The following is a 14,778-nucleotide window of genomic DNA, read 5'->3' as shown; positions in this document are numbered from 1 at the left end:
CTTTATATTTGAATCTTACAGAAATTTAGTTTGTTGTTGTTATTTGCCTCTTTGGCATCCATTTTTCTTTCCTTCTGATTCTCATTGATAATCCAAGAAGTTTTGGGTCACAAACTGCATTCCTAATATTATAAGAGAGCCTTTGTCTGCCTATTTACAGAAAGAACACAGTATACTTCTAAGTAATTATTCTACAGTCCTTTCTCAAGGAATTTTGACTTTTTAACATCACTAAATTTCTAAGGTTGTTTCTCATATATATTTTGTTTCATCTTTCTTCAAAGGTCCCTAAATTTCCATATGTGTGCATATCACTTTCTCACATTGATTAGATTCTCTTGATGTCTCTCTCTTCTGCTATTACTCTCTTTAGGCTTTTGATTTAGTCTCCCTCTCCTTCTCTCTGTTGACCAGCGTTCTTAGGCTCAGCTGTAATAAAAACTGAAGGTAAAAAACTGAGGAAGCTATTGTGGTCAAGGATTCATAGCTATTCTTTCTGACATCACAAGTAACCTCTTCTCTCTATAATCTGTATCAGCAACACAGTTGTTCTCTTTCCCAACTTCTATGCATCCAACGCAAGTTACCAAACATTGGTATCTGAGTTTCTGTTCATGAAGAAGAACCAAGTACCTAACTTGAGAACAGAAGAAACACCTTAAAGCAGCCTCCCAACATTATGCAAATATGTTTCATCACTACCAAACTGCCTGGGCTCTCAGGTCATTTTTTTTTCCTTAAATTTTTTCTGTGCTATTTGAATTGTTCACAAATATAAAGTTATTTAAAATTCAGATAAAACACCAATATTTTATTTTAAAGAACATCTACAAAATGCATTGGTAAGATTGTGTCTCAGTCATGATGCAATTGAAAAATTGCTACAATAAATCATTCTGACCTTTGTAAAAATGAAACATCTTAAGCAATCTCCTTAAAATTAAGTCCATGCCATCTCATTATGCTTCAGTAGAGTGCCACTGAGTCTACTATTTATATTACAACAAAAGTAAAATTTTGTATTTGGAGTTTCTTCTCTCATAGGAAAAAATATTTGCTAATTTATGAAGACAAGTTAAAAATTTTTCCATGTAATGGGCAGATGTCAGATTCACATAGGAGAACTTTAGATATTTATGTGGACTGGCAAATAGGGCTCATTTTTAGGGAGAGAGCATGTAGAAAATAAATAGTATAACTATTTAGTAAAATAATTGCAATAGCCTGGATTATTTAATGATCTTAATAATCAATCACTAAAATTCAGAAGATATTTATAAAGATTTGAATATATTTTGTCTCAAGTGGTCCGGTTTTATTTTCTTTATGAATATTGGAATATAGTATTTTCCTAAGTGTTTAATTTCAAAAATTTTATATTTGTATTCTTTAACTTACATATATTTTCTTACAATGCCTACTGCACTATAACTATACATAATTGATGAAGCATTCCATTGCCTCTTTCTTCCTTCCGTCTTCTGTTCTTCCTTCTTTTGTTATTCATCAATGATTTGACGAAGCCTATGAGATTCAGTATAGTGTTTCTATAAAATAAAATGCAAGAGTGGCAAAATATGAAGCTAGATAGTTGGGCAAGGGCCAGCTTGTGGAAAATATCCAATGTTATGTGATAGTTATTCTTTATTTCATGGTAATAAGGAGCCTTTTATTTGCAGTTTAACCCAGGTGAGGACATTTAAAATCAGCATTTTATAGTATATATAATAAATATATTTTGTTTTTCTTCTTATTTATATATAAATATATATATTTTTCTCTTATTTATATATAAATATATATTTATAAATATATAAATATATTTAAATATAAACATATAAATATGAGGAACAACAAAATAAAGCAAGTAAGTTGGGAGGATTTTGTTCAATACCATGCAAAAATAAATTAGACTTTTGAACAATAGAAGATGCAGAACAAATTAAAAGAATAAAATGTTTCAAACCAAATAGAGTAATGCATCAAAAAGATCATACAACATAATCCAAGTGGGATTTATTCCAGGAATGTAAGGTTGATACAACATTCACAAATCAATAAATGTGATTCACCACATAAACAAAATGAAGGATAAAAAGCACACAATCATATCAATGGATGGAGAAAAAAGCATTTGATATAATCCATACCCATTTATGATGAAAAAAAAAAACTCCTAGCAAAGTGGGAATAGAGGGAATAGACCTCAACATAATAAAGGCCATATAGGACAAACTCACTGCCAGCATCATGCTCAATGGGCAAAAACTACAAGAATTCCCCTTAAGATTGGGAACAAAACAGGAATGTCTGCTTTTACCTCTCTCATTCAACATAGCACCAAAAGACCTAGCCACAACAACTTGACAAGAAGAGAAATAAAAGGCATCTAAACTGGAAAGGAAGAAGTAAAACTGTCTTTATTTGCAGATGACATAATACTGTACATAGAGAACCCCAAAGATTCCACCAAGAAGTTTCTAGAAGAGATAAATGAATTCAGCAAAGTAGCAGTATACAAAATTAATATCCATAAATCAGTTGCATTTTTATATGCCAATAATGAACTAACAGAAAGGGAAATTAAGAAAACAATCCTATCGCAATTGCTATGAAAATAATGAAATATCTAGAAATAAACCTAACCATAGATGTAAAAGACCTATGCTTGAAAATTGTAAGAAACTGAAGAAATAAATTGAAGAAGGTACAAATAAATGGAAGCACATACCGTGTTCATGGATAGGAAGAATTAACATCTTTAAATGTCCATACTTCCCAAAGCAATCTATAGAGTCAATGAAATTCCTATCAATATTTCAATGATGTATACCATAGAATTAGAAAAAAATATTTCAAAAATGTATGTGGAACCACTAAAGGCCCCACATAGCAACAATGATCATGAGAAGGAAGAACAAAGTTGGAGGAATCACACTATGTAATATGAAACTATACTATAAGGTCATAGTAATCAAAACAGCATTGTACTGGCATGAAAACAGACACATAGATTAATGGAACAGATAGAGAGCCCAGAAATAAACCCACACCCTTATAGTCAATTAACATTCAACAGAGGAAGCAATCATATTCAATGGGATAAAGATGTTTTTTTAAATAAATGGTATAGGGAAAATTGGACAGATATGTGTAGAAAAAATTAAACTAGACCACCTTCTTACACCACACAGAAGAATAAATTCAAAATGGATCAAAGACTTAAATGTTAGACCCAAAACCATAAAAATCCTAGAAGAAAACATAGGCAGCAAAATCATGGGCATTGCTTGTAGCATAATTTTATCATATATATCTCCTCAGGCAAGGAAAACAAAATATATAAATGGGAGTACATCAAACTAAAAAGTTTTTGCACAGAAAAGGAAATTATCAACAAAATAAAAAGACAACCCACAGGATGGGAGCACATATTTGCTGATACATCCGATAGTGGGTTAGTATCTAAAATTTATAAAGAATGTACAAAACTCAACACACACACACACAAAACAAACAACCTACTTAAAAATGAGCAAAAGGCCTGAACAGACACTCCTACCAAGAGGACATAGAGATGGCCAACAGACATATGAAAAGATGCTCAATGTCACTAATCATCTGATAAATGCAAATTGAAATTACAATATCATCTCACACCTGTCAGAATGGCTCTCATCAATAAATCAACAAACAACAAGTACCGGCAAGGGTGTGCAGAAAGGGGAACACTCTTGTACCATTGGTGGGAATTTAGATTGGTGCAGCCACTGTGGAAGGCAGTATCTCACCAAATTAAAACAGCAATCCCACTTCTGGGAATTTATCCGAAGGAACCCAAAACACTAATTTGAAAGAACATAGGCACCCCTATGTTATTTATAATTGCCAAGATACAGAAGCAGCCCAAGTGTCTCTCAGTAGATGAGTGGATAAAACTCTTACGGGACATTTTCAAAATGGAATACTACTCAGCCATAAAAAGAAGAAAAGTTTACCTTTTTCAACAGTACTGATGGACCTGGAGAACATTAAGTAAAATAAGCCAGTCACAGAAAGACACCATGTGATTTTACTCATATGTGGAATCTAAGGAACAATTTGAACTAACAAGGAATATGGGGATAGACTCATAGATGGAGAGCAGGATGGCAGCTGGGGGTGGGTGAGAGTAGGTTGGAGGGTAGAAGGATTTAACATAAGGGAAAAACGACTCATGGACATGGACACCAGTGTGGTGATTGCTGGGGGGAAGGGTTATGAGGGGGCTAAATGGTAATGGAAAAAATACAGTAAAGATTAAATCAAAAATGTTTAAAATAAGATAAAGGAAATGAGGGAGTTACCTTGGTGAAATTTAATCACCGACTTGGATGTGGGATATTGAGGATGAGAGGTGTAAAATGTGAACGCAGGGAGAAGTGGAGAGAAGAATACTTAACATATGTTAAAACTGGAAAAAAATAAGAGCTCAGTGCTACTGGGAAAAATAAAACTATAGAAGAATGCTGTTATTTAAAAAGTGATTTGTCTTAATAAATACACCATTTAATATCTTAATATAGAGTGTAAGGTTCTGAAAATTAGATTTCCATATAAAGAGTTTATATTTTGTTTTTCTATTTTGATAAAAATAAGCAATAATTTGTAAAGTCTTATTTTTCAGAAGTAGCAATGCATTACTTAATTTAAAAGTGTTTGCAGATAAATATTTATATAGTCAACATAGTTGCCTTGAAGAGGGTACCATCCTCAAGAAATCAGATGAAGTAGGCTAAGAACTGTGGATTTACACTTTGGAAAAGAGCAGAATCCAATGAAAGATATGGAGTTAAAGCATTCTAAATTCTTTTGGAATGACAAAAGTGTAAAATTGTCAATTAATATTAGTCTTTCTAAATCAAGGATGACTATTTTGATTTTTTTAGAAAATTACCAAACATATACAAGCAACAAAGACTAGAGTGAGATAAACACTCTACATACTGTTTACATACTGTACATAAACATACATCCATATGCTACATCCAAAAGCACATTTAAAGAACAGAAAAAGAAATCTACAATTCAATCAATAAAATTTAAAAAATCAAAAGAGCCCTGGCTAGTGTGGCTCAGTGGATGTAGTGCCAGCTTATGAACCAAAGGGTTGCTGGTTCGATTCCCAGTCAGGGCACATGCCTGGGTAGTAGGCCAGGTCCCCAGTAAGGGATGCACTAGAGTCAACCACACATTGATGTTTCTCTCTCTCTCTTTTTCTCCCTTTCTTCCCTCTCTCTAAAAATAAATAAATAAAATCTTTAAAACTAAAAAAAGAACAAAGAGGGCAAGAGTCCCAATAAAAACCCTTTAGCAAAAAAAAGTATCTATGTGACAAATGGACATATAAAAATGTTTTGAATTATGTAGACATCTAGAGAATACAAATTTAAATTATAATGAAATACCACTCCACATTCATTTGCTTAGCTATGTATACACATTATGTTATTTCTTTCTGGATTTCATGTGAATAAATTGAAGCTTGCATACATTGCATGAATTGAAAATGACTTTGGAAAATTATTTGCTCATTTCTACTACTGGTGAGTGTTTGCATGCCTTATGATCTAAGTATTTCTATTTATAGGTTCATACCTAATAGAAATGTATTCATAAAGTCTATACTGAATGATTCATTTATATAAAGTTATACAAAAGACAAATATAACCCATGGTGTAAGAAATTAGCTAAATGGTTGCCATTCAGGTAGGACTAGGGTGAGGTTCCGGATGAAAAAAAGAGGTGGTGGAGCATTCCTGCATCGAAGAGAATATTCTGTTTCTTCATTGAGGTGATCGTGACTTAGGTATGTTTATTTTGTGAAAAGTGATTGTACTATACACTTACAACATCTGAATTTTATAAATATATATCATATATCAATGACACTTTAAAAATACAATAAATAATTGAAATAATGTAGGGCCATCATAGTTCTACTTCCTTTGTTCATAAAGAGTCCTTTTAAATTAGTAGGAAAGAAAAGAAAACAAACAACCAAAAGTTATCTTTAACTTAAAAGCAAGATAATGCTCATTCTAAAATAAACTATATGTGGTCATTGTTTTTAAGTGATTAGGTTATACAAAGGACCTCAAGAAAGTGATGTGATAAAGAAAAATAGGACCAGAAAAAATACCTGGAAATAAATGAACTGTAGAAAAATAGTTAAGTGGGCAATATTTAAGGATATCAAAATAAAAACAAGTTCAGGAAACCATTTTTATGTATGCATTTGTTTTTCAGTTATAGTCTCCAAATTTTTAGGTACATTTAATCAGTTATTCAAGAAAAAGGAAGTGAATAAAACATAATAACATCATATATTTTATATTAATTTTGGACTACCTATATAAACAACAATATTATAAGATTTGAATGATATTAAAATAGCTCACTTTTAAAGCTAAACATATATTTTATTCCTTTTAAAGTAGACAGACATTTTATCCCCTCTTTATTCCCCAGATGCTAAAATACAGACTTTATTAAGCTCTATTTAAATAAGTTTGAGCTCTCAAGAAAAAAAAAAGGTTCTAAGACATCCATAACCTTTAGCTGGGTTTTAAGGAACATTTTGATAAAATTGAACTGTATTTAATATTTTTCAAAAGAGTAAAATTGAATAACTTTAATGCCTGCAGACTTGAGAACTGAGTTACAATAATGAACAGAAAAATCGGTTTTTAAAAGTTACTTTATGAGAAAGGTATGTTTTCCACTACGCTCTTCAGAATGTGCTCATGTCATAGCATGGTAATGAGTACAAACTAATAGGTGCTGACAGTCCAGATTAACTCCTTACACTTGGGTTAGAACTGAGTTCTCTTTATAAATTTTATGTTCAATCTGTGTCTAGAAAGCATGGCAAAATGGAACAATAAGTATAACTGTCACAGGTGTCTTGCCAAATAAAACAAGGGAAGTTATTCCTCATGCCAGACTATTTAACTTCATTTTCAAAAAAAAATAAAATAATTTGAGTAAAGGTAGACAGGTTGCGAAGGGGTATGCTGTATGTCTGCATTTTAGTTTCCTTGGCCTCATACAGATTTCTTAAAATGACGCATTTGTTTTGTCATTCATTTCAAATAATTATGGTGCTTGTAGAATGCGCAAGGCCCTATTATGGGTGTTCACATAAGTGAACAAAACAGACAAGGATCCCTGGTTTCATAAAATTTACATTCTAGTGGAGAAAAATTGACCAAGAAATGCCGCTTAATTACCAAGAAAATTATGTATTATGTTGGAAGGTGATAACTGACATGGAAAAATATATAGGAAATTAGAAATAGTTAGGGATGGTAATGGGTAGCTGGATGGTAACACTTCTGGGACAAGAAAATTATATACAGTGTTAACTCGTTCCTAAAACAATATATGGTGCTATTTTTCCCATGGTCAGAATATAAGAATTCAGGAACCAAGTTTCCAGCCATGGTTGGAAAAAGCACTGTGATACATGTGAGGAAATGAAAGGAGACAAGAGTTAAGTTTTATACAAGGTGAAGAGCAGCAGGGCACATGTGTAGAAACCAAATTGTGTTGGCCATATAGGGTTTGAGTTTTATTTTACATCAAATCAGAAGCTGTAGGGAGACTTTGAGTGGGTAAGTGAAACAGTACTTGATTATTAACAAGGTCGTTTAAAACGGCTGCTGTAGAATTGGGATAGCGTATGCTATCCCAGTGAGATGAGTGATGGAAACTGAGGTCAAGGTCCTGAGCTATGCCGCTGGAGGGAAAGTTGGAGGGAACTGAGGAGACAAGAACTATGATGGATGGGCTGTTACTGAAGGGAAGTGGAGATAAAGTGCAGGTCCAAGCCTTCCAATTAGAGAGCCAGAGAATGCGAGGTAATAGGTAGGGATGAAGACATTAGGGTTTGGTGTGGAAAACGAAGATAAATATTAATTTTAGATTAATTTGAGACTTTAAAATGGAGATGCAATTACTTAGTTGCATAGGAGATGAGACATCTCATAGGGATACAAATTTGGCTGTGATATGGAAGGACATTTTTCCTTTTCCATATGTGGGAATGAACACAGAGCCAATAAAGAGGCTGAAAAATTCCTTCATCCGGAATTTAAGTAGAGGATTTGAGTTTACAAAATAAACCAAAAAGCTTTCTTGAGATAAAGTCGTAGATCAAGAGGAAGAAGGAAGAGGAGGAAGGGGAAAAAAGAATGAGAAGAAATGTAAAATAATAATGCACTGAAAGTTAAAAGAAGGACAGTTCTGAAAAAGAGAAAGTGGTCTTAAGTTTAACCTCTTGAGAGTTTCAGTAAGGATCATAGGAAACTGCCTGTGTCATTAATGTTTCAATGACATAGGTCATTAATAATCTTAACAAAGGCATTTTCAGAGGACTAGTAGAGCCAGAACCAGACTGAAGTAGAATGAATTACAAATGGGAACTGAAGAGTGGGGCCTTATTTCTTTAAATATTTTTTAAAGAAGTTTGGTAATTTATATAGAGAAATGCAGTGGCAATTAGGGGCAACTATGGGGTGAAAATATGGGGTAAAGAAATGAAATGGAGTTTTTTGCTCCAATCCATTGCTACCTGATAAATTTTATTCATAGTATATTTGACAAAGAAGAATGAGTATTTGCTAAGTGTAAGGGCTTCGGAATTAACAGCTGAAGCAGATTTCACATCATATTTTGCTAGCTAAGCTGTGTGATCATGAACAAGGCACTTAACCACCCTAAAACTCAAGAAATCTTTATTAATCATATATATATATATAATATTATAGTTTCCCTTGAAAATTAAACGAGAAAAATGCATGTGGAACATTTAACACATTCCTAATATACAGCAAATGCTCACTAAATTTTGCTTCTCTTTTTCACCCTTTTTTAGGCATATTATATTGTCATTTTAACCCTCTAATTTAAAATATCCAGCTAACTGATTAAGCCAACATAGAACTCAGGATAAATTTAGAAGAATCTAACTGTGGTAAGATTAACTTTTCATAATATTTCCAAAAACCATGAAATTATTTTCTCTGTAATTCTTTTGCCTACAGAATGTTTTCCACATTTTTAATCTTGGCATGCAGGATTTGGGAACACTTGTTTTCAACATGGTTTGATCTTGAAATAAGGGTGAAGATATTCTACAGATTACCACTAGAGGACAGAAGAAATTCAGGCATCATCTGAGAAGAAATATTCAGGGATCAGTTGTTTTTGATTCTAGGACTGGCTTCCCTACTATGAGAAACTCAAGACATCAGAGACACATAATTGTTTTGATTAAGCTCATTATTTTTAACTTACATAATGGAGTAGAACTCTTTCTTAAAGTTTTGTGGGTTTTTTTTTTCTTTTTGCGTTTCAAAAGTAGTAAGGGAACAATTTTTATTTTATCATTTTGTATTTATACTTCTATTGTAGCTGTCACTTAATTCTGCATTATATTATTTTTAATTTGTGTCCATGCTTGTCATCAACCATCATTATATGTAAAATTTGTGAAGGCTGGTGCCATGTCTCACTTGGGCACTTCTTTTGCTTAGTAGAGTCTCTAGACATTTAATTTCAACATTCATTATAATTTTATTAGAAAGAGGCAACAAGGAGATATTCTTGGATTAATGAGTAAGGCAGCAGAAATACAGATAAGAGACACATTCCTTCACACATAAGATAGGCCTAGGTATGTTGAAAGCCAAGATCAATGTCATAAAAAATCGGTAAGTGGGTGCTTAAAGTTCATTCTCTTGATAAAGAAGAATTGTTAAGGAAATATTTATTCAATGTATGTTAGTACATTGTATGTATGTACATAATGTATGTTAGTAGTATAAAGTTTGGCATGCATTATTTCAATTATTTCTCTCAACAATTCTGTCAGATTTTTTCATTTTACAAACAAGGGGACTGAAAAAGGGAAAAGTTTATCAACTCACCTAATACCAGAGAGCTAGTGTATGTTAAAAGTCTTAAGAAAGAATTTGGTCAAGATGAGCAAAAAATAAATGGATTTTATTCCAATACTATTGCCAGCAATAGGGGAGAAAGCAAAGGCCAAGCCTGCATACCAGATTCCATGAAACAGAGGGTAAGGAGAGTTGTTAGAGGGCAGCGTGGAGAACTCAGAGGTCATCTGTGCTTGTTAATTGGCTTTACTCAAAGAGAAATCAAGAAATAGTTCTCTTTTCTTTATGACAGGAGGTTGTTTTACAACCTGAGGCAAGGTGCCCGCTGAAGTTAAGTTCTACTCTCTCTCGGAGACTGAGAGAGGCTTTTACTTCCTTGATCATCACACTTCAGAGAGATGTCCCAGGTCCTTGAGAAAGACAGTCTCAGGTTGTAAAACTGTCAGGAGGCTTTAAAAACACTACATCTCAAAGGGTAGAGCAACAATGCACAAGTTCTCCAAAGTAAATATTGTAAGAAAAGGGAGGTAAAGGGGCCCACATTTAGGAAAAATCCTATCTAACATTTAGTCAAGCTGAAGGGACAATCCAGTCAGCTTGGTAAAGCCAGGTTTAAACTCTAGTCATCCTGATTCAATAATCCTTGCCACTTTTATTGAAGGAATTGAAAGGGTGCAATCTAACATGTCAAACTGACATGAATATTGCTGGACAATAATATATACTTATTGAACAAATGTTCTGTTCATAAATAACAAAAATCAGAAACCCCCTGAATCATATTATCCAGAGTTTGATTCAGGCGCATCAATTCATTTCAGTTAACAAAGTTACTCACTGTAAGAACGAGGATTCTTCCTATAGAAAATTTTTCCTCAGTTACAAGAGTACTTGAAAAGCAGGACTCAACTTCACCCTTTCCAAAATTTGCACCAAAGTATATTCATTCCTTATGGCATTTCTTGAGTCAAACAAGACAAGATGGAAATTTACACTAGGTACCCTCAGTTCTGTTGAATCCCCCCTTGCACAGTAATGACCTCAGCTAATTGTCAAAACTTTTGAAAATGTATTTATATAACTTTTCTCCATTTACTCAAAGAGGGAATAAAAATGAACTGAGTCCCAAATCCCTGGAGCAATAGACTGAACTTACATATTGACATACTCTGTGCCTAAAATATAAACGCTTAAGAAAAGCAGAGTAACAAGGTAATAAATGGCTTTCTTCAAGTATGTGTAGGAAGGAGATAAAAATCGAATGGTACCTAGAGCTGGTGCAAGCTGCAGGGATGTATGGAGGCTAAACCTGGTGTAAGTATGCTATTCAAAAGCACTAAGTAAAGATCTGAAACAGTGTGAGGATGGTGAGTTGTCTCAAACTCTCCCACTCTTTTTGCTCAAAACACTGACTGGGTAATAATGAAAAAGACCCTTTGATATACCAACATATCTCATGAAAAATAAAACCATAAAACAAAAACAAACACAGTAACAACAGTAATGAAATCTTTGCTTCTACACAAACTATAATTACTGCCTGTTGTGTTGTGAGAGTACATGGATCATGAATTTAAGAAAATAACTTTTTAAATGTCAGTTTTTCTCTAAAATAGACAACAGGTAAAGCTTGGATCATTTTCATTGTACTTAAGTTACTTCAGGACCCCAGGAACTGAGAGTTAGTCTAGGATTTTTTATCTTATGTGCACCACTTTTAAGGGGTTCTATGTATTAGTAAGCTACAGAAGTTATAATACCAGCTTGATACAAAGTTTAGAAATCAAGCCAACTTCTAGGGCCTGGGATAGTTAAGCTAAATACATTTATTTTCTCAGGATGCAATATTGAATCTAAAAAAAAGGACTTTTGCCAAAGACCACAAAGATAATCATTTACACCTAGAGAAGAGAAAATACAGTAAGACAATCAGGCTGGTTTCAACTACCATTAAAAGGTCAATCTATGACAACTGTCCCACATTAAGACCTTTCAGCTTAAACTTGAAGACATCTCCCAGCATGAGACTAACCTGGGTCATTTTGCCTTTACCAACGGGGGAGACTCCTTGTGTTTGTATACTATTTTCTGCCTGCTTTCCAAATCTTGAAATTTGAGAAATCTGCAGCCTCAAGCTTATGTAAGGAATCTTTCTTTACTTTTCTGACAATTCAAAGGCTCTTATTTTCTATTTTACCATTGAGGCCCATGTCTCTTGCAACTCAGTGGCAAATGGTATGTTTGTGTGAAGTACCCTTCCCTTTGTAGACAGCAAATGTTTTCAATCCGAAGCTGAAGGGATTGCTGTACTGGTTTCTTAATGCTTACAAAGGAAGATTATCCCTTAGCTTTCATTTCCACATAGATTTCTATAAACAATCACCCTCATAAGACAGCTGATGCACCTGCCAATGCTTTCTGCTGTTGATACTTCTAGAAGCTTGTGAAGAGGCAAAACTGCCCTGTTACCCTCAATATACCTGAGTTATCAACATCTCCTATCTTGACTGGCAGGGCTTTTTGTTTTGTTTTTTCAGCCATATCTTATAGCAATAGGTTATACCTCTAAGGTCCCATGGACTTCCATGATTTCTTTGTTTTGCAGTATGCCTGAGCTGAGAATCTAACAGTATAACCTAATTCTTAAATTGATCCCCGTCTCTAGGCCGGTCTACTTGACAAAGAAATCCAGTTCAAGCAAATAAAAATACATTGTAAATGTTAACGTGCTAAAAAGCTTATTTAAGTAGATGAGAAAATTCAATTGTCCATGGAAAAAGATGAAGCCTAACATGTTTACCTAGTTTTCTTTGAGTCAATGACAAGTTGTTCAAGGAGTTTAATCACATGGGGGGAAATGACAGGCATAACAAATATAACAAATATGAAGAAACATTTCAGAAGGAAAATGTTATAATCCTTAAATACCACATTAGCTACCAGTAAGAAAGGAAATTGTGAATGTTCTTTGATACATACATACTGAAAAATACAGAGAAAATAAGACTGCTGATGTAAATATTTTTGAAAATGCAAAACTGAACTGTATTTCATACTCTATAAAGTATAAATTTTTTAAAAAATCATATGAGCTTAATTATCATGAAGATGTTAATATATGGCATTAATTAAAGGTTTATCTTCAATGTATTCTGCAGTTTGTCACCTGAAAGTGAGTTTCTGATTTGTTTGTTTAAAATATTGTTTTTCCTATGATATTTTCCTTTTTAAAAGTTTATGGTGATAGCCTAAAATACATTACTTTTTATTTCAAGATTATACTTACAGATAAGCGATTTCACATGTTCTTTTTGAGGAAAATGCACTAATTGAAAAATACCTCTGGCAATGTATGATAAATTTAATTAAATATAAAACATAAGAAGTTGCAAATTATAGTTAATTTTTTATTTATTTATGCATATATGTGTATGTATATACACACACTCACTACACATATATAGACACAAATATAATTAGTTGACTATCCAATTAGTCCAGGAAAGGTTTTGCCTTTTTGCTTTTTTACTGATCACTGGCAAAGCATAGTATCTTTCAACTATTAATTATAATATATATATAGATTACTATTAAGTTCTTATTTAAATATGTATTGCTAATATTAAAATCAATAGCAATATCATTAAGCCTTGAATTATTTATAATTTTTATCTCTTTTTTTTTTGGTAGCAGTATACAATGTTTCCTATCTAGAATCTTTATCTACAAAAAACATTCATGGTAGTAATAGTCAAATACAACTACTGAGCACACACTATGTTTGTCAGTCTTCAGTGCCTTATATGAATTATCTTCTTTGTCCTCCCTATGAAAAAAATAATTTTTTTGTAATTAATTTTGAAGACATTAATAAGGAATGCAAAGATCAAGTTAGGTGTAATTGGAAGATATTGTTTAAAATCAAATTATTTAAAAACATTATCATCTAGTTAATGTGTTTATAAAATTTTATAACATTTAGTTAAATTGCAAGTAAATAATATATTTTTTTCAATTAATGCATATTTCTTATTACTAAATAATAAATAGCTATAGAATCACAGCACCTAAAAAAATCCTTAGTCAAGGCAAATTTATATCAACAGTGTATAAAAATTGAATATTCATATATATTGAGATAAAAAAGGAAATGCCCAGTAAACCGAAATAACACAATATGCTCACAAACTTGAGAACAATTTATAAAATAATCATTCCTTATGTTCTAAATTCTTTAGATATTAATGCCGAATTCATTTCATTTCATGGTCTAATGAGAAAACCTTTGCATTTCTTGCTGTTGTCTGCTTTTTTCAACCTCAATAAGTTTTCTGTTTAAATATACTCTGAATTGATAAACACTCTATTTTCTGATCATGCTAAATGTATTGAGTCATCAAAATGAATGCTTTTTATTCATGATGGCTTTAGCAAAGCAAATGCTTCTGTGCATCTTGAACACCCACTTTTCACCAGTTTCCTGAATTGTTTTAACCTTTTGTTTCAACAGTATACTCTTAAAACACACAGATAATCCTTATTCTTGTCTTTCTATACTTATTGTGGTACTTCACTGCCTTCAATTAGAGGGTAAAATAATAGAAATATTTAAGTTGATTTTAAATATACCGATTACAACAAAGTAAATCATATTGTTTTGTTTAGTAAATTTATGTGCAAAATACCCATTTGCTTCACACTGGCTTGTAGAAGACAGGCCACTCACTAGCCCCAACAAGCTCAGGGGAGGCCTCTGTGGCGGCCTTGCAAACTGACCTGAAGTAACCACAGGACTGTCTGAAATTAAAAAAAAAACTTTCTAACTAAAAGCAGGTC

Source organism: Pteronotus mesoamericanus, unplaced genomic scaffold (genome assembly GCF_021234165.1).
Source record: "Pteronotus mesoamericanus isolate MK-2021 breed Mesoamerican mustached bat unplaced genomic scaffold, CSHL_Meso_final scaffold_174, whole genome shotgun sequence".
NCBI lineage: Eukaryota > Metazoa > Chordata > Mammalia > Chiroptera > Mormoopidae > Pteronotus > Pteronotus mesoamericanus.
The sequence above is the reverse complement of the archived record's forward strand: the minus strand, read 5'-3'. Positions refer to the sequence as shown.